The sequence below is a fragment of the Ammospiza nelsoni genome, chromosome 3 (assembly GCF_027579445.1).
Source record: "Ammospiza nelsoni isolate bAmmNel1 chromosome 3, bAmmNel1.pri, whole genome shotgun sequence".
In the NCBI taxonomy this organism is placed as follows: domain Eukaryota; kingdom Metazoa; phylum Chordata; class Aves; order Passeriformes; family Passerellidae; genus Ammospiza; species Ammospiza nelsoni.
In genome coordinates this window covers 26148353-26169007 of record NC_080635.1, presented here as the reverse complement: position 1 = coordinate 26169007, position 20655 = coordinate 26148353, and the positions used below count along the sequence as shown (strand labels likewise).

The window sequence follows — 20655 nt, the reverse complement described above, 5'->3', positions numbered from 1 at the left end:
GAAGGGGGTCACATGGACTGGTCTCATCCAGAGCACTTTAAAGAAACTGATAAGCTCTATCTCATTTAACTTGGCCTTTGGAAGACGCTTGTGGAAATTTCTGCAAAGGAGGTGACATCAGTTGTTGTCACAGCTGCTGTGTAAGTCTGCAAGGCTGCGTCTGTTCAGTGTCTGCCTGGAGTGTGTATGCGTGTGCAAGTAGATATTGTCCATAGATTGCATTTAAATCAAAACCAGTCCATATGAAGCTGGTAAGAACGTTCACTTGCTCAGAATAGGTGCATTACCAGCGAGACTTGAGGCAAGGATGGAGGATGTAAACTTAATAAAGCACAAAGACAACCAGCTTTGGAGGGCTGGCGTGTACGTTTGAAACAAACCTTCTCCCTGGGGAATTCCAAGTGTTAGCATGTGAGACATACTCCAGCTGCTAGCTGCTCAGACTTAAAATAAACCAGGCAAAATCCCATATTCAGGTTCTACCAACTGAGGCAAGCTGCTATTGCAAATGTTTCGTCACCCTTTTTCTTCTAGTTGGGTCAGAATGGCAGCAAATATTTTTGAAAGGGCATTTATACCCTTAGTATTTCACACAGCTTTCCATGTACTTCTCTGTAGTGACGTGTTTCTCAACACAGTTGTAAATTTAGCAAAGAATCTGGTTTGTACAGGTTGAAGCACTGTCCCAGGAAGGCTGGAATTAAAAAACAGGGTGAGAAGGAGTATTTCTAGCTTGTGTTACAATGACATTGCTACCAATACCGCTTTCCTAATCCTAGGTGCTTTAAAAATCTCAGCATGACTTCATTTACAGAGAACTATTTGCCTTGTTGAACTGTGAAGACCCTTTTTCTTAAAGAGAAACACATGTGACTTAAGGATGGTTGCTTCTTTTTTCTTTCTTAACATATTGAAGAGGAAATAATTTAATGTGTCTGTGGAAGACTCCATAACAGGATTTCAGGGGAAAAAAAAAGATGTCTGGGAGTCGTATGATTGTTTGACAACTAGAATATGAATAACTTTGAGGAGGTCTGAAAATAGACTACAGCACTGTTTGCTTTGCTTGTGGTTTGAAATTTACTTCAGTACTTTTAAAAAATTTTATTTTAATAATCCTCTGACTGTAATTTATTTCCAAGGTACTGAAGTACTTGGGAGGGGTGGGAAACAATCAACTTAATGCAATCTATGCAAATAATGTCTAATTTTTTTTTCAACAGTAACCTATGTGAAACTTCATTCATCAACACTACTCAGTTTTTCTGTGATAAAACCTGTTGTGCAATGTAATACACAACATTTAGGAATTCAATGCTCTTATTGCTGTCAAAGCATAGATAATAAACTCTACCAGTCAACTTGAAAAATTTACGCAAGTGACTGACATGACCAACCTTCCTGCTTCTTCTCTTCTTGCTTTAGACACAGACACACAAATTCTTGTTCAAATCAACAGGCTTATCCAGGATATATTTATAAGGGTGAACTCTGCCAGGCTTTGGTTAGTAATATATAGTGCTGGGAATATCTTTTGAAGGTATCCCGAACACTGTGACAGAAGTATTTGTCACTCAAACTATTTATAATTCTAGGAGTTTGGAGGGCAGTTAGATGTTTATGCTTTTTCATATGAAATGGCACTCATGCTTTTTGCACAAAAGGCATTGGCTTTGCCTATATGGACACGTCAGGCAGATCTGGACCACGCTGTTTTTGTGAAATGCTGTGTTTACACCCCGGACACACTTCTGGCTACTTGATTGACCTTTCTGTCTCACAGATGACTTTGTAGCTCTGTGAATGTCAGCTTGTTGTCAGCTGCACCTCTAGTTTCTGTGGATGATTGGAAGAGGTCAGTGCAGGGTACCTCAAAAAATGTGAAACTGTTGTCCATGTAGCAGATCTTTAAGGGCTCTCAAGCTGAATAAAATTATAAGCTCTAGTGTTAACCTAATTTTTTTTTTTTAATGATGTAAAACTATACTAAGGCCAGTCAGCCTTTGAGAAATAAGATTGATAAGCATCACAGACTTTTTTCTTTATTTTCATAACCACCTCAAGCAATTAGTTTTGAGGGCTTCTTGGCAATATTTACGTGCAGGTTATCCTTCCCTCGTAGTCCGTCTTATGTCTCTTGAATTATTCTTAACTCGGTGTTTCTGGGAATCGTGGGCAATGTATAGACACAACGCCTTCAGCAGGCACGCAAGGAATGTTATGAGGGTAGCAGGCTTCTGGTTTCCCTGGTCACTCAGAAGATTTATGTGCCAGTATAATGAGAATGAATGATTAGCTGTTGTTCATTGAGACAGAGACCTTGTGAGTCTGTTTATGCACAAGAGGTTTTCAGGAATTGATAACCTTTGCACTTCAGGTTTTGTTTTGAATAGATAGAAGTGGAGAAAATGGTTGTTGGTAGATGTAAAATTGAACAAAGTGAAGGGCATTTTCAGCCAAGTTCTGGCAGAAAAGCTGAAAATCTGAGTTATTTATACAGCTGGAAACAAAGTTGGGGTGTTTTCATTATTTTGGGACATGGCATTGACTTTTATAGAGTTACAGGATGCTCCTGCCTAGGATTTCAGTCTCTTCTATTTTTTAGGTCTCTGTGAGACACTGTGATGCATTACAACTTTGGGCTAAGCACCAGCCAAGTATAAAAGGAGGGGCCAATTTTGAACTCTGAAACTGAGAAGCGTCTAGGTCACTCTAAAGTTGCCCAGAGACAAGGCAAGTTAAAGTATCTTTTTTGCTATTCAAAAGCAAGACAGATTGTTCATAGACAGAACCCCTATTACTACTGTATAAGTTATTCACTTCAACACCTTTCTCATATCATATCAAGTTAATGACCATTTTGTGTGTCTGGTATACATCCAGAACCCTGTTGTAAAGTCCAGGTTGTGTGAGATAACCCAGTTTGCATTAGTAAACGCTGTAGAACACTATATTATTTTGACAATTATCATAAAGCTGCATAAACCATACTTTTAAGATTCTTTTTTCTGAAGGATAAGAAGTAAAAATTAAATACTGAACTCAGATTTTCAGGTATATTACATACACCTCCCCCACCTTCATATCATAATAGCAAATTATTGGGAACCTGAAAGATAAGAGCCATATTTTTTTTGCTTTTATGTACCTAAAAGGTAGCAATTTTTAGGAGAAGCCTAAGTATTCTCTCTACTGAAACCATATTAATTCCAGAAGAAACCTCTGCTTTCTCTGGCATTTATGTTTTCCTAATATCCACTTCTTAAAAGTTTTGACTTTCTCAATGGTTCCAGCAGCTTCACATTATAAGGTTTTGAAGCTGATTTAAAATTTCACCATGCATTTTTGCATTTTGATCAAGAACTCAAACTGGGACTTAAGAGCTTATATCCTGTTCAGAAGTTACCCACGTGCAAAAACATTCTTCTGAAACATATGGGAAAGAAATGGGTGCCTTTACACACATGCCTGGAAGGTAATTGGAAATCACTGTGCTCCATTTTTCAAGAATAAGAACCATAAACCCTGCTCCTGGAATGGCACAAAGCACACACGCTTTCTCTCTGAAAGGCACAAACTCAGCGGTCCTGCGTGTACCTATGATATGGTGGTTGGAAAGGCATTTGGAAGCGTTCCCTTAACAATAGTCACATCACCATCCTCCTATCTCTCTGTGCTGGCTGCAGTGGAGACAGGGCATTGTTTACCCCTGTGCTGTTGTATAGCAACCCTGGGAGCTGGAGGCAGCGCCGTGCGTGGTGCTCGGGCTGGCACCAGCCTTGTGTGCGCTGTGCACGGTGCAGGCAGCGATCCTTGCTGAGCTGGGCTTTGCTGCAGGCAGCACAACCTGCCACAACAGCCCTGTCCCAGCTCATGGTGCAGCCAGGGGAGAAGGAAAGGGGACAAAACTCCTGCTCGTCTTTCCTAGGTGTGTATCTGTGCCTCAATGATTTCATTTAGCCCTGCACTAGTAATGGAAAATCTTGCATGGCTGCAACTCAATATATCACAGTCTGTGTTTGTAACTGAGTTGGCTCGAGTTAACAGTAACTTTAGAGATACACTGCTTGCAAAACATGCACCACTAGCCAAAGTATGCCTTTTATCAAGATGGGTTAGGAATATGCAGTGCTTCCCTACAGGCATGTCACTACCTGTAGCTGAATTTAATAACACTAGATTATTGTAGTGTGGTTTTTACTGGCTTTTTTTCTTCATTCTTTTGAATCTATTTACTTAATTTTCCTACCATCAAGAGAAAAACAGCTATGAATACTTGCAAAAGCAGGGTCAGATGGTGACACTGGATTGAAAGAAGGTATTTAGATTCTTCAGATGGTGCTCAAGAGAGCTGTGAGCTCAGTTATGCTACACAGCCAAGTACACTATAGAGATCCCTGAGCTAATGCCATGATCGGAAGCTCTGTTAGTGTTGTTCTGTTCTCCCTGGGCTAATTAACAGAGGTACCTCTCAGCATAGCTAATTAGCTGGGTTCCTGCAGCATCCTCAGGGGCAGGGCTAATTAGCGTGGGTGCTTTGCTATACAGACAGGCTATATTGCCTCTGGGATCCAAGCTAGCATCCGTGCCCGGCATTGCAATGCACCGTGCAGACAAGCCAGCTCCCTCAAAGCTACCTCAGGATCTCCAACAGCCCTTTGCTGTGTAGACCTGCCTGTGCATTAATGAGACCCCAGAAGCTTGTGCAGGGAGAAGGATAGCAACCTGGGATGTGGGCTGGAGGATAACATTTCAGGACATAGATGTTTCGGGATGAGTCCCAGATTCATTTGCTTTTACTTTACATCTACTTGTTACCTTCACCTCTGCGTTTACTACTTACCTTTTTATTAAAACAGTGTAAAAAGTAATCACCACCTGTGGTAGAGGCAAACAAATAGGCCTGTATTGAGACAAATGAAGTCTGATCCTGCTACTCTGCAGCTTGCTGGTTTTTGCTTTTAGCAGCTAAAAGATAGTTATGAACTAACGAACTGAAGCATTTTTAACGAGTATTTCCCTATTGCTCTGGTGAAATAATAATGATAACAAAGTATTCTTTATGGTTTTACAGACGCTGCTCTCTCTAATCTTTAAATGCTTTGCAAGCATGAGTAAGCACAGCTTCATATGAGCCCATGATAAGACAATACAATGATTCCCATAGTATTAGCAGTAAATCTGAGATGTGAAGACCAGCCAAAAGTAACTTGCAGTTATTAGAAAGAACGTGTCCTCCCTGGTTTAACTTATTCTTGCACCGTGCATCTCAGAATTTCCTTGTACAGACATTTTTCTTATCAGGACTGTTTTATCCCACTGATATCAATTGATTGCAGGTTCAGTTTAGCTGAGCTAACTTGAAAAAATTGCATTGCACCATATGAGAGTTGCAAAAACGTGGCTTATTATTCACAAAGGGGCTGTATACTGTAGAGGGCTGATAACAAAAGATCCACTGTTTCTGTCTTCTGCTTACAGTATCAGAAGCAGCAGGCTGCACTGATACCTTCCCTGATAGTTCAGCCTTGCACAGAAAAACTGTGCCATTTGTGGCTACAAATTTTAGCTTCTTCATGGAGTCCTCAGGGGCTCAGAACCTCCCAGGAGCTCAGTGGGAGACTCTTACCAATAAATAGAAAAGAGCTGTCAGAGACGGCCTAATGCAACTCTTAATCTTGTTTCACTTTATTCTCTTCATTCTAAAAACCTCAGAGGTACACAACATACAGCTATCCAATTTTCTCTCCTTCCCACTGGGAAAGCCTGTGGCTACACCTGCGCCATATCTGAAGTGACCTTGGGAGTGGTCTGCAGTGCTCACTGAGTCTTTGCTGTGCAGTGCTCTGGCTGCCTATAAGCTCAACCTCCTCTGGCAAATGATGGTGATGCCCATTTGTGAAAGACTGTCTTTACTGGGAGAATAGAGTGGGATGCATGGAAGTGGCCTGGCCAGGCATAGGGAAGTGGCTGCAGGAGTTCCTTTGCAGCCATGTGTGCTTGACATGCACAGGTCAGCCAAGAATACACACCAGGAGGTAAGAAAAAAGTTGAGACAATCCCTAGCCATGTCTTTAAATGCAGCCTCAAGGATGGCCTCTGCTTCTCTCCCTTTCAATAGGGAGAAGTGCTGTGAGGTTCTGAGCCTTTGCAGCATTTCTGTAGAAAACCTTCTAGTTAGAGCTCTGTACAACACCCTCTTCAAAGAAATGACTTCTGGCTTTAATGGATGGTCGGATGCCGTTAGTGAACAGCATTCTTTACATGTATGGATCCTCCTTCTCAGAAATCCCAGAAACATTCCTGCTAGAGCTATGCGCAAAATAAATCTGGGATTAAAAACAAAGCCTTCCGAGCAGAGAGGAACAAGAGACAAAGAGATGTGTGTCTCAGCAAGACTTCCACAGAGAAGCCTCAACATGTGTGCAAGGTGAAAAAGAATAACAGGGTGACGTCAGCGCTGGCTGGCGATGGGCAAGGGAGGGCCCTTTTCATCACAGTCTGGCAGAGAAACACAAGGCTTCAGCAGAGGGAGGAAGTGCAGGTCCTTACTGCAAAAATATAAATCCATTTTTAATAAGTGACTGAAACGGTAGGAGCTCCTAAAGAAAGACAGCTTTCCTGCTCCTTGTGTCTTTAACTCTTTCCCTGCATGGTGGAATGTTGCTATTGCTTTCACTTTCCTGCTTTACTGTCCTGTGCATTTTGGGGAAAGAGAGCGAGCCGTGTTGCCTAACACAAACAGGGCTCCAAAAGGTCAAAAATCAATGCCAAGGCCTGCACCAGAAATACTGGAAGCCAGGGCAGTTGCAGAATGCCCAGTAGGTGTATGATCCCATGGGATCCACAGAGTAGGGCTGTTAAAGGAAAAGACACCCATGTTCTTATTGACGGTAATTTTTTCTTTCTTTTTTTTTTTTTTTCTTTTCCCTGAGGCTTAGGTTCCAGTAACAGATTCATCTTGCCTATTTTGAGAAATGTATTTAGTCACCTAAGCCCTGTCTATAGTCAATGAGGCTAAATAGGCATGTCTAGAGGACAATTCATGCCATGTGTGTTACTGTGGAGAGGTGGGGGCGGTGATGGTGAAAATAAGTGCCTCTGGGAAGGGTCTGCCTGCTCCAGCTGACCACACAGGAAGGCCAGGGAATTTTCTGGGGCTGTTTTTTGTCTGGCAAAAATTTGAGTATGGAAGTGCTGCCTATGGTTTTCATTTGGCTGAAGCAAGGAAGTGCTGGAGAGCACAAGAAAGAGGTTGAAGCCCTGAACATTAACCAGGCATCACAAAGGTGTAGGTAAGCATCCACACCTCTGAATAAAGGATGCAGATAAGGTAAACACTCATAAATCCAATATGCTTGTGCTTGAACAATCGCTAGCAAGACCTGAACATAAGATAGGAAATCAGTATTTGCATACTGGTTTTGGTCTATTACTGTTGAAATTGTGATCAGGTTTAGAAGCTATAACAATTTACAAAGAATATGAAAATTACTTTGTAGCACAGATAAAACATAATGAATCACCAAATGCCATAATGCAAAATTTTCCACTCCCGTCCTTATGTTTTATTCTGGTATCTGCAGTTCACCACTTTAAACAAAACAAATAGTTCTTTATTTACTTTGTGCCACAAAAGTCAAGGCTAGTTTTCATAGGAATATTTAATTTTAATGTCGAGATAAGAGCGACCAACCCAGGTTCTGACACAATTTTATCAGCACAGTCTAACGTATAAATCTTGTTTCAATGACACTTGCCCCGAATGAAAAGCAGGTATGCTAGCACAGACAGAGATTTCCCAGTCTAATGCATCCCAGATGATTCCAGTCTGGGCATATCTGTGCAATCTGAGACTGGCAACTGAGCCTTGCTCTCTGCTGCTTTTGTTGGAGCCAGTGGCCAGATGAGGTGCTCAGCACCAGGCAAGGCTGAGGCTGCTGGGCTCTGAGATGGTGCAGAATTCTGCTGAAAAGAGAAAGACTCATGAGAGCAACTCGATTCTGTGCTTTTTCCAGCAGTGGCTAATTTTAGCAAAACTGTCCTTAGCACTTGTGTGTGGGAGGGCAGACATTTCCTTCTCTACATGACCTTTGTATAAAACTAAATCCAGAGCAGTGATTTTTCTCTCCCTCCCCTATTTTCAAATTTCTGGAGACTGACTGGTGGGAAAAAAAAGTATGGAGATCTGTGGTTTGTGCAAAGGAGCAAATTTAAATAGGAAGCAATTTAGCAGAAAGTTACTTGCTGCAACTTGAAACTATACCAAAACATTCGGTATAATGTCCCAGAGCTGTTTTCCTGCTGTTCTGCTCATGACTTGATTTATGAGTTTATGTGTGCCTAACAAGTAGAGCTCTGGGTTGGAACATATATTTTTGTTCAGGCTACAATTCCTTCCTGCGCCCTCTCTCTGCTTCTCCGGCTTCCCATGGCAGCAGAAAAATTAGGGCATGTGTGTAAAGGTGCTGTTTTCTTCCTCGGCCCATTGTGCTGGCTGAATGACTCATAAACCAAACATTGATAAAATCAACTGACAGTTATTTAAACCTGAGGTTTCAGGTTAAGGAGTAGCAATGCAAACAGAGCTGGTGAGAGGCTGTTTGCAGTGCACACGCTTGTGTGTTACATCCTGAGAATTTCCAAGGGTTATTACACAAAGAGCAAAATTATAAGATGATGTAGAGAGTCCATGTTAAGGTGTCTGTCTTTGTGATGCTATTGAGGTGTACCTGCTTCTTAGGTACCCCCCCAAAACCTGAAAAACCTGCATCTCATCCCTGTGCTCAGCAGAGTGAACACCTCTAGTTTTCCTTGCAAGCACCTTTAGTTAGTAACAGGATTGCTGGTCACTTGTGACTGCCTCCTGAAAAAGGAAGGTTTAGAATGCTAGTTTAAAAAGACATTTCTGTTGTGTGAGTACCTGCAATGAATTAAGCTGTGCCTGGGAATGTTCCCGTCTGGGCCATGGTCTTCTCTGCCCCAATCCTTTAGAGCAATCTGGTAATTTTGGAAATTTTGATCATTGCAGAGGCCACTCCAACAGGCAGGCTGCACACAGGCACCCCCTTCCAGCAGCTGAAGGAGGCAGCTAACACAGACATGAGCCATTTGCAGGAGAGATCTCAGATATGGCCACGGGCAGATTCCACAGGCTCATTCTTTCAACACAGCTATATGAACTATGATGCTGTCAGAAGTGTTTAAATTTAGAAAATCTGGCCTGAGGGTGGGGTTTTGTTTGTTTCTGTTTGTTGTTTATGTTTTGTTGGTTTTTTGTTTGTCTCTGATTCTATTCCACAACTTCTTTCCTGTAGAGAGAAGAGATGCCTTTCTGCTGCTGAGTTATCTCATTCTGGTCTTACTGCTAATAACTGATGCAGATACCTGGGTGAGAAAACTCTTGCTGAGACTAAGACTGAAGCAGTGAAACACCAGGGAATATACAAAGCCAGCCAGCAGCAGACAGGAACCTTCTCAGTTCTTGTCCTTTCCTGTAGGGGCAGCAGGAAATGGAAGAGCCTTTGGGATACATCCTCACTTTTCCTCTTCTTACCTTTATGTCAGTGTATCTTTTTCCAGCAGTTGATTACCCTTTCTTGCCCCCAGAAATTTAAATATGCATATTTTTTCTAGGAAAACCTGAGACATTATAATTGATATTATATTTTATTATATTTTGTTAATATAGGCAGCAAGATGGCTTAGTTTAAATGTTGAAATAGGATTTTTTTACATTTTCTTTCTGGCTTGTGAAGGTTTTTTCCCCCCTAGAAAATCCATCCAAAATCTTTACATTAAAAGTGGACAAGAAAAAAAGTGAGGTTCTGCTTAGACACTCTGTGGGTGTTTTAATGATAAGTGGATTACTGCATTCATGTCATCCTCCTCTAGTGATTTTGACTAATTTTTCTTGTTTTGGGTGAAAGGTGGATTGGAGATTTTTTTTTTTTTTTTTTTGGAATTCTGGTCAGAAGTGTGGGATGACATTGAGAGGAATGGCTGGGTCTTCTGCCTATAGACCTTATCCCAGGCTGTGATCTCTTTGCCTATATCAATTGGCAGCAGCGATTTCATTGTGCCAGCTACATTGCACTGAATTGTATATTCATTTAGGAACAGAGGGACTTTGATCACACTGACATGTGTGACCTTTAGGCTTAGTCTTTACTGGGGTTATTAAGTTAAACTGCTTAAAACCCTGGAAACATTTGTAAACAAGGTATATGGACACATAGAAATGTCCTAGAACAATTTAGAAATAGTATAATTAGTGTCTGGAGTAGCATACTCTCAGTACATTTACAATTCATTGTTTGAAATCAAGCTAATTAAGTTCAAAACTGGATACAAGAATTAATTTTAATCAATCACCTAATCTCTCATTACGTGTTCACAGTTTATCAGAGGACTCATGAAAAATTCATAATTTCCAGGAATAGGAAATTCTTAGAAAAAGCTGCAGTTGAACATTGCAAACTGCAAGACAAAACTTAATCAGGTCTTGTTTGTACAAGTCCTGTTTGGTCGATGCAATTACAAAATGTTCATTCCTATTGTGTGAGCATGACCCAACTGAGATATGAAACTGGAGTTATTTTTCTGAAACCCCATCCCAGTGTACTTCACATCTGTGTCTTTTTATCTTCTAGTGTTGTTTTGGACAAGAATATAATAGAAACCATACAGACCTCCATCTCTGGTTGCTAGCTGTAACACAGCAATGTCTGTAAAGTGATGCACAATCCTAAGTGCAGCTCAGTCTCCTGACTTCCTCCATGTTATCTCCCTTATGTTTTGTACTGAATCTGAGCCAGCAGTGCCCTGGCAGCCAGGAGGGACATCCCTGTCCTGGGGGATATCAGGCACAGCATCACAGCCAGGCAAGGGAGGGGATTGTCCTGCCCTGCTCTGAGCTGGGGTGGCCTCACCTCCAGTACTGGGGGCAGTTCTGGTCACTGCAGTATGAAAAAAAAATTAAAGTATTAGAGACTGTCCAAAGGAGGGACAAAAGAATGACAAAAGTCCTTGAGGGGAAGCCATATGAGGACTGTCTGAGGTCACTTGGTCTGTTCAGTCTGGACAATTCTGAGGGGAGACCTCATTGCAGTTACAACTTCCTTATGAGGGGAAGAGGAGGGACAGGCACTGATCTCTTATCTGTGGTGAGCAGTGACAAAACTCAAGGAAACAGCACAAAGTTGTGTCAGGGGAGGTTTAGGTTGGCTATCAGGAAAAAAAATTTCACCCTGGGCACTGCAGCAGGCTCCCCAGGAAGTGGTCACAGCACCAAGCCTGACAGAGCTCAAGAAGCATTTGGACGGTGCTCTCAGACACATGGTGGGATTCTTGGGGTGTCCTGTGCAGGGCGAGGAGCTGGATTTGATGATCCTGATGGGTTCCTTTGAACTCAGTTATTCTCTGATTCTATTCACAATATTTTCAGGTGTTTTCCTAGAAACCAATCTTGCTTTTATTACCTTGTAGAAATTAAAAAGCCACAACTCTGGAAGGTAGACAAAATCTCCATGAAAGTTCTCTGCACTTTCTTTGAATGATGAAATACTTTGGGTTTTTTTTAAGCTTGTTATAAAAACCCCTTCCCAAGGACTTAATAAAACTTTGTAATCTTCAGTAATGACCAGGAGGTCATCAAAGTTACTTATCCAAATAAAGATCAATTGGATGAGCTCTGTTACATGGGATAAGTGATAAGAATAAAGTTCTCAGTCCACGTGCTTTGAACAAGTTAGGTTATGCCTTCTTCCCCCGCAGCATCAAATAGTGACTTCCTCTTCCAAAGTGTTGTGTTCTGGTTTTGCGCAGTATGAATTTCATAGGCCATTCTCTCTCAGTGGTAGGAAGGGAATTTTTTGTGAAACTTATGTTTGCTTCATAAGAGTCAAAGTTGTGCACAAAATTTCAGTCTGCTTTGTGAGGCAGTGGCAACAGCTTAAAGTGTAAGTAGTATATTTATAGTGGATTGTAGTGATGCTGAGTAAGTGTGTCCAGAGAAAAGGATTTCCCCAATCTGGGACATATTTCTGGGACTCCCAAGAATTGTAAAAACATAGTAATAATTTTCTATTTGTGTACAACCTAGCATTGAAATACAGGAAAAGAGCAGAAGGACTCAAGGTGGAGTGAGAGAGTTTGGTAGTTATGCCTGGTTTGACAGATAGCACATGTTCTCATAGGCCTAGTTTCTAAACCAAAGGCAACTTTGGATAAACAACAGATGATGTCTAAATTTTCATTTGCTCTTTAATCTCTATTTCTGTGCCTCTCTTGCAACTACCTTTGCATGCTCCTCTAAAATATATCTATTGTCTCCTTTCCAAGGTCTCTTTTTGACAGAAATGCCCTGAAGAAGTGAGTCAGTAAAATATTTACCAAAACTTGTCTAAGTACCAACCATCTCTTGGTGGGTAAATATTGATGTAAATCAGTGTGACTTATGATAACTTGATTTATTTCATTATTTCAAACTTTTTATCGACATTTTATTACAGTGCATTTGGAAACAGATTACATAACCTTTCTAACAAGTCTCTCATATCACCTATGGGAATGCCAAGTAACTTTATGCTACAACTGCAAATGCTGTAGTTTTCTTCTAATGGTTCCTCAAGACTGTGAAATGATTTTTTTAGACAGCATCTGTATCAAAGAGATTAGAGATCAGAAGTACTCTGATTAAAATATTTGGCAGTCCATGTTTGTTTCAAGATATGTTAAGAGACTAAAAGAATGATCTAGAAAGAAAGAAGTTACTGTAATGAGTAAAATATTTTTCTTCTTAAGTGTGTCTAAGAACTTTTTCTGAATCATACATTTCACCTCTTCAAAGAATTAAGGAATTACATAAACAACTGCATATTTTCCCTTGCAGAAAATTCTACAGTACTGCCAAATGAATTCCAGATAAATCCTCCTGTTTTTCTGTCTCATTGTGTATCAAGGTGATAGCTAGCATGCTATCCAGATCATTGCTTCAACCAGGTTGTTTATTTTCTGGGTAGATAACACCTTAGAGACATGTCATGAAATCGAAACATTAGCAAAAACTCATAACCTAGATGTAAATTACTGGTCTTTGAAAAATTATTAAAGTTGCCCCTAACCTAGTATGTATCACTTTTCAGGTCTCACAGACCCACCTATATTTAGTTATCCTGAAGGCACCTAAATTTGTAAAGGGCTCTGAGTTATCTCAAAGTATTTACACAAGCATACCTAAACATGTGTTGCCTAGATTCAATACAACAAACTTTGGAGCATGTGGTCACACTTTAAAGGACTTCTGCAGTTCATCAAGAAGCCAAACCTTTGACCATTTGTCCTCAGGTGACTGGTTGGGTAATATCTGTACACCTCTACAGAAAAACAATAGGTTTGTATAGAGAATTGTGTAAATATTAGGTATTATGGTTATTATTTGTCCTTTTGTGACTGACATAACCTGTTTAATTGTTAAACATATTTATTGGGCACTAAATCTGTACTTCCATGGTCCCCTCTGTTTTCTGCAGACCTTACATTTCCTGTGAAGGAGGAACTCTGTGCTGTCCCCATGGAATTGGATGCTTCACTAAGAGTTCTCCCTTCACCCCTGATGAGCAGGTGTGCTGACCTTGGCTATCGAGGGCTGTGTTTGGCCTGCAGGAAGGGTCCCTGCAGCCACCCCATACCATGCAGGCTCTCCATACCCAGCAGGCTCGTGGTACAAACTGCACATGTGTGCATGGGGGCACTGGGTTTTCTAAGGGGAACCTTCTGGGAGGAAACTCTGGCCTACCCATCTTCTCTCTAAGGTGCTCCACACAGCAAATCCAGAACTAACCTGGGCATCCACCATGCCTGGGGAAGAGTCTGCCATGTCATGCAGGACACAAAACTGGGTGTTCTTAGGCTTGCAGCAAGGCTTGGACAGTGCAGGGCTTTGCAGGCTGTCTGCCCCTGTTGGCTGAGGGGTGGGGGTGTTTGCTGGCCAGCATTCCCCCAGCCCAGCTGCTGGTGGCTCCAGGGAATGACACTCCTGCCAGTGCCCTGTACCCTCATGCCGCCCTGGGCTGGCTTCCTCAAGGAGGCCATTGGGCCTGCCTTCCTCAAGGAGGCCATTAGGCCTGCCTTCCAAAATGAGGCATTTCTCAGTGTCCATCTCAACAGATCTTGGTTTAATTTGGGTGGCAAGTGTTCACAGATTAAACCCTCTACTTAATAATGCTTCTGTGACAGCCGTTTTGTCAGCTTTCATCATGATGTGTTTTTAACCAAGGAGCCTTGGATACCTACTAACATGGTACACTTTCTCATGTGTTTGCCAATTTGCTTTTTATTTCTCTAGCTGAATTCATAAAGTATAGTTTTTGCCCAAGAAACTAGTTGAATTCACAATATATATTTTTCTCTCTAGTTCTGTTTCAGGGTAATGTTTAATCCACTATTTGAAGCAGGTTTTTCATTCTCTTCTTGTAGTAAATTACTAAACTGAAAGAATGGAACTGAGATCCTGTAGCTTAAATTTGCTGGGCTTTTGTTTTGAGGTTGAACAGTGAATCTTAGAAAGCTTGTTTTTCATTTGTCCTGAAACCTTGCCTCTCCTGCCTCCTCCTTTTCATGCCAATAAAAGGTAACCAGAGACAGCTGGGGGCTCTCTTTCTGCCTCCCCTGAATGGGAGTGTCTCCTGAATGCCCCTCTCATGTACCTGTACAAACCCTGCTCTGCTGAACCGCTCTGGCCGAGGTTCTCAGGGGCTGGATGGGCTTTCATTGCCTGCATTTCTGCTCTGAAGCAGACTGAGAGAAATGAGTGTTAAGTAAACGCAGTGGCAGCCCTGCCAGCGTCAGCATTCCAGCCTGCAGTGCTGCTCCTGACCAGGACTCTGCCAGCAGAGACTTCTACACATCCAGCCTTCAGGGGGCTGTTTTACTTGCTAGCAGTTGTAAAGAAGAGAGATGCACAGCAGAGCAAAGACTGGCCAGTCTAGTTTTTATGAGGCTGTTTATTTTTTCTATAACAAGTGTGTGGTGCCTTGTGGATGTTGAATGGCAATTTAATACAGTGATAAAGTAAAATTGTAAACTTACCAGGTCTGTTTTCAGCTGCCTTTGTTCTGCACCTCTAAGGATCTGCAGAAAACATGTTCAACAGCACTCAGACACTTCTGTGAATTTATATATGATCTTATTCAGCACCTTCTACAGAGCACGGATCACCTTGCTGCAGCTGATTGAAGTTAATAGAAAATGAAGGTGTCTATCTGCCTTCCCATAGCAGGCCTTTTGTGTGTGAAGTCAGTGCACACAGGCTTTTAAGTGAAAGCAGAAGGTTTATTTTCAGCTTTATGTGAAGAGCATTTTACAAATGCTATGTTGCAGTTTAGAGATCAAGATTTAGGAAACACGGATATTTGACAGCATAGGGGTGTGTATCTGGTGATTTTAGCAGTTAGGGCAAATTTCAAACACCCTAACATCCAGCCAACAGTGGAGTTTACACATGGAAGGATTGTGCATTCATAACTTCCTAATAACAATGTCAGGGTATTGTCTGCTGTAGCAGGCAAAAGAACCTGCCCTGGATGAATTAGGCCTTTGTTTGCACAAACACCTAGTCATTGTGTAGGCAGGAAAATTTCCCCCCTTCTACCAAAATAACCTTATTCCTTTACCACACATAGGCACTCATATCAATTCAAGACCTTCCCAAGTAAAGACAGTTTTATTCAGGAGTGAGAACGTGTGTTCAAGTAGTTATATCTTTCAATAAATATAGTATGGCTTATGCAGATCCTTCTGCTTTACTTTCTTCCAGTTGCTGCCTCATAACCTAGAGAGGTTGTTCCTGTCCCAGCTGCTTGTTCAAGGTCTTTTGCTGGGTGATGCTACTCCCTTTGCTCTGTCGTGTGGCTGAGGTACTCCCTTCCTGTGTCCCTTTCCCTGAGCCATGGCTGTAGCTGCAGTGGAGCATCTTGAGACATGCCAGGATTACTTGGTTAGGGTACCTAGCATGGATGTACTAATGATGGCCAGAGAAGTGCAGTGGTGATGTTAGTGTTGACTTCTCAGCCCAATGTCTGTGATGTTAGGAAGAAAATGACAGGTGAAAAGGATTGTCAGTGTAAATGTAACTGTAGAAGTATAAATGCAGTGCAGATATTGCTCTGCAGCCGTCCTGTGTCACCTATGACCTGTGGCAGACACAGTGAGCAGCACACAGAGCTGTCCTGCAGTGCAGGAGGGCTGGTTTAGCACAGACAGAGGATGTGTGGCAAACAGCCCCACCAAACCCAGCCAGGCATCTCCATCATGCCCTGCAGCACCGTGACTCCTGTGAGTCCTCATGTCAGCACGATTCTGGATGCTCAGAAACAGAAGCTAGAGTAGAGTATCTTGCCCTAATAATGTTCAGCATGAGTTTTCAGAGCATCTGCAGTAATGTTTGCAAAAATGTGTGTGTGTAGAGATACCAGTCTTCAATGCTCGTCCCAGAGAAAAATTCACACGCAGACTTCAGTGACCATAGATGAAGAATGAAACAGCTTATTGGAAATGGAATGTAAAATATCTTTAGAGGGGCAGCTTCTCTGTGTTCTCAAACCAGGGCTAATACACCTTGGATTTAAGGTAATGGCAACTATATCTTTCTCAAAATGAAGACGCTTTTCCTCTTTCCCCTTTTTTATTCTTGCAACTATATGCTACCCTGTCATTAGGTTGTCTTTTTTTGTTCTTTTACTCCTGATCGATGGTGCAGTGTTATTTGTTTAGTCATTATTTTTAGTTTTGTATGTAGCTGTTTGTCTGTTTATTGAAATGAACTGCCATCCGGGCACCCGGATCAAAGCAAAAAGCATGAAATCCCACGTGTTGCACTTTTGAGAGCAGCAACAATGAAGCTAACCTTTCACCCTTGACTTTCTTTTAACCCTAATTTTGAAAGACAGTAGCAAACAATTCAGCTAACTTCTTAAGTAAAAGAATATTCAAACTAGCTCGATTGTAATGCAGTACTCCTTTCAAGTGAATGGAAGGTCTGGGAGTAATGCATACAAACACAGAGGCCGGGTAAGTTCATTACTTTGGAGTTTCTGGTGTAGTAATAGCAGTGAAATGGTTAAAAGGCTGACTTTAAAGTGGTCACAATTAGGCTTCAAAGTTAACACCCCACCCCACTGAGATGAATGGGAGCAGTTGACATTTCTTAGTGCTATTGTTTCAGTCTGGCTTGATATAGCTTCTAAAATAAGACAACAGTACATCTGTTTACATTCTGCTTCCGCAAACCCAGATGGGCTAGAAATTTCATTGTTTTTTAAGTGGAAGCTTGGATTCTGGAGAATACAGCAATATCCACAGGGTATCTGTAGGAAGAAGAGCTGAAAGCCGCCTTAATCACAGACATCTCCCTCTTCTCTATAAACTTCCATTGTCCCAGGACAAATCTGTAAACCACAGGGGGAAAAATAAAGTAATATATATTTGAAGGACTTTTTTCTTACATGACATGCCCACAATAACTTCTCATCAAGTCCCTAGCATGCAAATTTTCATAAGTGGATGTGGTGTTTTGAACTTTTTTCTCTTTTAGTAGTTTGTAGAAAGTAAAGGTCCTGATTTTACTGAATATGGTAGCTTCTCTTAAGCCTCTCCTAACAGAAAATTCTTCTGTCTCTAGAGAGGCCAGGGTTTCATCCAGGAGGATTTGAGACCAGGTGTCACTTCGTATTTATATGGGTAGAATCCTTTAATTTACTTCTGAGGCTGTTACAAGAAGTAAGATTATTGAGAGGAATGTTTTGCGTTTTTCTGACACTTTCATATGGGCAGCCACATTAACTGGGGTAAGATCTTAGGAACTGGAATGGATTAATAAAGGTGCAAGTGGGGCCAGAATTTGGAGCAGATGGTCTCTATTACCCCATGCCTCAGTTCATGTAGGGAGTACACAGTGTCCCCTCAGACTTTTGTTGAGGGTCTGCACAGTGGCAAAGTGCCCTCAGTAGCAGCCAGAGCCCTGTGAGAGCTCCTCTGATAAAAGAGACCCATTAGATATGCTCAGGCTGTAGATTGAAACCAGCTGGGAATCTGTCGGAAAGATTTTCCTCATTGTGCTTTCATCAGGGTGGAAAGTTTGCGGCTTGTTTTGCATATATATGTATTTGGGCTTCCTTGCTCTGACTTTGTGAATCCTAGAGCCTGCCAGTGATAAGAGCTCTCATGCATTCAGGCTCCTTTTGTATCCTGGCACTCAGAGATCCTGCCTTCCTTTTGCCCATGGACAGCACAGCTTGTGCTTTGGAAGTGCCCTTGTGGGCTCTCCCAAATGGTGTCTCCCAGATTTCAGCCCTGGGTGAGCTGGATGGTGAAGGCAGGCGTGCAATCTGGGGTTCAGGCTCATGACACTTGTTTCCTGCCCAACTTCAAGCTGCATTCTCCTCTGACTATAAAATACAGTGGCCCTGAGCCTTGACAGGCCTCCAGGCTGTCTGAGACAGCTGTGGGCATTTTGAGAGTATAAACTGTTTCCTCTCTTGTTGTTCTCCTCAGGTTCTCTGTTATGTGGAGGCGTGCAGCAATCTGGTCTGGCTGAAGAAATACCTCAGAAAACCCAAGAGGAATGTTTGCTTTGAAAGTTTCTCTCATGAGATTGTTTTATCTTTCTAATAAAAAAAATGCTTTAAAAATAAAATAATGATAAATCCTGCTGGGAAAACCAATTCCAATGTGATAAAACTCCTACAGTGTGAAGCAAGAACCACTCAATTCAACTGCAAGGAAAAGGCATGTTATTTAATCAAACAGAGTGTTAGAGAACAGCATCAAATATGCATTTTTTAATTTGTTTCCATTTCTTTTCTGGTCCATTTCTGACTGGATTTCTTTGATATTACACAGATTTGAGTTACATCTTGTGCATCTTGTGGAAGAAAATAGGTGTCCTAATAGAGCCTTTGACTATAGCTAAAATAACTTCAGCAAGGCTATAGTAGGTCAGTGGCAGCACTTGGAAAAGAAGTTAGGTGATGTTTTGCCCAGTTCTGTATATTTTAATTAGCAAACTGGCTTGCCTCCCTGAATTACAATGGCATTGTGATACCTAAATGTTCAGAATCCTAAGCTTTATATATTAACCCTAACACAGAGCACTTCTTGAATAGACTTTAAGTAAATATTGCTATAGCTTCTTTACCAGTTGTGCCCCAGACTGCTTTTTACATAATATTCAAGGATGATCTTGACGACAGAATTATCTTTTAGGGAATATAAAATACCAGAGATTAAAAGGGACAGATCTGAATAGGGCAGGAATTTGCCAGCAGGCTTATGTTCTAAAACAACTCTTGAAAAATTAACATGTTATGAAAATAAATTTTTTTTAACATTGTGCTCTTTTATTTTTCTTTTAGAAAAGAAAATGAAGCCTTCCGTTATAGGACTATTTAGTTTTGAGTAAATAGTGTGTTTCCCTTTTGTGGTGTATTTCTCTAGTCAATTTATTATTTGCATGGCTATTGCTCCCAGTCTCTGCTGGTCTGAGCTTGCTTGCCAACTGGTATTTGCCACTAAAACTCAGAATCATAGTTTTCTTTGAGGAGCTTGGTACATTGTGGCAATTATTGTCCCATAGAAGAGGATGCAGACGGTCACTCCTGTGGGGTCTCATGAAAAATGCAAAAATAGGCAAAGAGCCCAGCAAATTGAAACAATATTCTTCAATTAATGAATACTAAAAATTTGAATGTCTTCCCAAAATAACCCTGAAGCTTTATTTCTTATTGAAAATTCTTTTAAAAAATCCCAACAAAACAAAACAGCTGATATTTACCTAATCATCCCAAGTTAGGAAAAAAATATTGAATAGAAATGTTTTTTATAGGATTACATTTCCATATTTTTTCAGCTCTAATTATGATAAGGTTCTACAAGAATAAATTTTATTCTTTCTTTGTCTCATCCTTTTTCCATCCTAGACAATGAAAATAGTTTAATCTAGCAGTTTTTACATTGTGGTCTGTGCTCCAGAGCTGACTTGTAAAACTTTTTCTTTCAGTGGTTTTATTGTTCAAGAACTGATGCTTCCTGTTACTTCTCGCCATGCATTTTGGTTTTGTGAATGAGTATGCTTAGATAAAAGAATAATACTAATCAAATATATAACTTTTGTACAGCTTTATGTTATCATTAAATAAAAATTATACCAGAACTGCAGAGGTAACAACTCTTCTGAAAGGCTGAGTCAACAGGAAAGAGAACAGTGAGCAGTGAATAAGAGAAATTTGGGCTGCCTTCACTTCAGATATTCAGTAAAGAAGAGGAAACAGCACAGGTAAAACATAACATGGAGTGTTGCTCTTTCTGCATATAGTTTAAACTTGATGGTATAAGAACCGTGCTTCGCGCTGCTTTTCAAGGAAGGGAAAACTAATGGGGTTTTGGTTCATGGCAGGGGCTAGCAAACCAAGTAAGACCAATTACAATTTAAATAGATGAGTGAAAGCTGCATGATCTTAGTTGCTGTGTCACACTGGTTTTCGTTTCCATGATGCCTTTTACAGTTTTATTGTTCTAGTGCTTCACACTTGTGTAGTTTGAAGGTTGCTGCGTACGTGATTAGATTCACTCCCTACTGGGCTATAGGCCAAGATATTC

At 41.1% G+C, this 20655-nt stretch overlaps 1 long non-coding RNA gene across 1 annotated transcript; it reads left to right on the top strand.

The window, feature by feature from the left end:
* The first annotated feature begins 14 nt into the window (after window positions 1-14).
* Window positions 15-19390, top strand: LOC132071830 (uncharacterized). The gene is made up of 3 exons (XR_009418205.1): window positions 15-140; window positions 13533-13623; window positions 18553-19390. It is a non-coding gene; the product is annotated as an uncharacterized LOC132071830 (long non-coding RNA).
* The last annotated feature ends 1265 nt before the right edge of the window (window positions 19391-20655 follow it).